The following is a 3,337-nucleotide window of genomic DNA, read 5'->3' on the forward strand; positions in this document are numbered from 1 at the left end:
GAGAGAGAGGATGACGGCGTGAGAAAAGACATTATTTTCAAAATCAACTCATCCACAATGTATAGTAAAAAAGATGAAAGAGGAATAGATTGATATTATGGGCTAATAGGGAAATCAGTTACTTTGATACCTGTAAGAAATTAAAACCTTATCTGTATGAGTAATCTTTGAAAGAACAAAGCGGTGAGATACCTAAATTATAATTGAAAGAGGGAGGCGGGGAAAACATACACACTCACGCACGCACACACACACACAGACACACACACACACACACACACACACACAGAGAGAGAGAGAGAGAGAGAGAGAGAGAGAGAGAGAGAGAGAGAGAGAGAGAGAGAACTACTTAGCTGTCTCGAAAAATCGATAAATTTTTAAGAGAGAGCGAGGAAATAACGATTTAATACCACAACACGACGAAATGTTATGACTTAGCTCTGTATTTTATTTTAATTTTATTTCTTCTTCTTTTTTCTTTTTCTTTTATTTTCTTCATTTTTTTTTTTTTAAATTATTTTTTTTTTTTGGCTAGATAACGGTAGTTATAATCGAGCGTTATTTGAAGGACGAGTTTTCCGGCCAAAATTTAAAATATGGGTTTTCCCAGAGAAAAGCAGAAAAGATTAAAAGCTATCTATGATATTATCCAGAATAGGAAAATGACTGAAGTGACTTTTAAAGATAAATCGGGGGAGAAATCATGGAGTCTTAGGAGAAAGAAATGGTCTATGAGCTGAGAGGAACATAAGATATGCAGAATCAACGATAAGTTCAATCCATAATAATTTAAGCCGTGTATATTGGTAATCTTCAGAAAAATAATGTTTCCCACAAAACTTTCCTAGTTACGTAATCCTGCATTCATACATTATCGGGTCATCTCTTTGTCTGGGGTGATTTTTTAAATATTTTTAGTTGGTTTACTAACCTATGATTTTAGTCGGGCTTCGTAGCTTTGATTTTATTTTATGTATTAAGTCTACTCTTGTCCTACTTCTCCATTTTACCACGCTATTTCAATATCTGACACAACAGTAAAGTCAAAAAGATGAAATATGAATAGCTTGGCCTTTCTGGTCTTAATGTGTGGGAAAAAATGGGACATCTATATCTAAATATATATATATATATATATATATATATATATATATATATATATATATATATATATAATATATATATATAAAGAGAGAGAGAGAGAGAGAGAGAGAGAGAGAGAGAGAGAGAGAGAGAAGTTAATACCATAAACTAGCGAACTGTGAGTTGGCATTGTAGAAGTCGCAGAACATTACATATTTAACCTGTTATCTGCCGTATTCTGGAATGGCACGTATTTAAAAGATTTGGCCAGAAAACTCGTCCTTCAAATATCGATCGATTCATCTTGGCAAAAACTATCAAAACTGGAACTTGTGAAGTCCCTGGTTTGATAGTTTTTGCCAAGATGAGGGTCATTTAACTCGTTCGTTATTTGAAAGACACGTTTTCTGGCCAAATATTTTAATACTTGTCTTTCTGGATTACGGCGACAAACTGGTTAATGTCGATTAATTGGTTTTTCTGTCACGTTTCCTGCCCAAATAATTTCAAGCTAATTTTCTGAATTACAGTTGATTTTTCTAATGATTTCAGTTATGCAGTGATTTCATCGACAGTGATAAAAACATCCCTCTTCCTCTTTTTCTGCTTCCTCTTCTCCTTCATTCTTCTTCTTCTTCTTCTTCTTCTTCTTCTTCTTCTTCTTCTTCTTCACCTTCTTCTTAACCTTCTTCTTCTTTTCTTCTTTCTTCTTTTCTTCTTCTTTTTCTCTTCTTTTCTTTTCTTCACTTTCTTTCTTCGTTCCCTTTTTCTTCTTCATATCTTCTTCTTCTTTCTCTCTTCTCTTCCTTCTTCTTCTCTTCTTTTCCTCCTCTTTCTTCTCTTCTTCTTCTTCTCTCTTCTCTTCTTCTTTCTTCTTCTTCTTCTTCTTTTCTTCTTTCTCTTTCTTCTTCTCCTTCTTTTCTCTTTTTCTTTTTCTTCTTCTTCTTCTATCTTCTTTTCTTCTACTCTCTTCTTCTTCTTCTTCTTCTTCTTCTTCTTCTTCCACCCCCTCCTCCTTCTCCTCCTCCTCCTCCACCTCCCTCCTCCTCCTCCTCCTCCTCCTCATCCTGCTTCTTCTTCTTCCACCCCCTCTCCTCTCTCCTCTCCTCCTCCTCCTCCTCCTCCTCCTCCTCCTCTCTCATCCTGCTTCTTCTTCTTCTTTTTCTTTTCTTCTTCTTCTTCTGCTTCCTTTTCTCCTTCATTCTTCTTCTTCTTCTTCTTCTTCTTCTTCTTCTTCTTCTTCTTCTTCTTCTTCTTCTTCACCTTCTTCTTATTCTTCAAGTATTTTTTTTCTGTTTTGTGTGGCACTGTTAAGATATTTATTTGGTCACATATGTTTTGCCTGGAGATCCACGAGTGCCTTGAGTTGGATCCCGAGTTTGACCCCGATACTGCCATATTTTCATTCGCTGTTTTCATCTGGCACTTCTCCTTCCCCTATATTTCTCACCGGTATAATTAATATAGGTGACAGCTCCAGGCTCTTTTTCCTGAATATCATGGAGTTCTACGCGTCCAGTCTGCTACGTGCGTGGAAACTAGCCAAAGCAGTTATTTGAAAAAGGGAAAAGCTGCATTTGCTTGTACTTTTGTTTACCATGTTCCAAAATGCTTTCCTACACCTAAAATCAAACTGATTTGCTCAATTTTGATACCATTTATTGCTGAAAACATGTTTTCAAGAGAAAAAGCCTGGTGCTGACATGACTTAATTATGTTGCAAGCGCGGTAAAAACCCCTAGAAACATAAAACCAAACAAATAATCAAGCAAATAAAGCAAAATTAAATAAGATCCAAATTTGCTTAATCCTCAGAGATACCGTCAATGAAATTGACCTCGTAGAAATAAACGATGTCGTAAAAATCTATGAATTGCTTAATTTGGATCTCCAACAAATTGTGACGATATTGTACAAATGAAAATGGGTTTTGATTGTGAATTTGAACAATAGCCCAAAAAAGATAATCAGGTGTGTGCCCTTTGGCGACTTTTTGCATAGGTCTTTCATTGATTAAGTTTAATTAAAAATCGATTTAAACGTTGTATTGTCATTAAACAGACGTTAAAACGCCTTCCAGCAGATGGATTTGAAAATCAATATAAACACATTCCCATACCACAGTCCTGATTTAAATTTGTTAACTTTACCACTTTACAAATGACAAAAGGAATTAATGAAACCAGGACTATATCATGAGTTGGACGTGTGAGGCTATGTGGTCTTGTACTCTAGCACTCGCCATCGGATCAGA

This window comes from Berghia stephanieae, chromosome 4, assembly GCF_034508935.2.
Source record: "Berghia stephanieae isolate SIO BIC M18660-M18661 chromosome 4, UCSD_Bste_1.3, whole genome shotgun sequence".
NCBI lineage: Eukaryota > Metazoa > Mollusca > Gastropoda > Nudibranchia > Aeolidiidae > Berghia > Berghia stephanieae.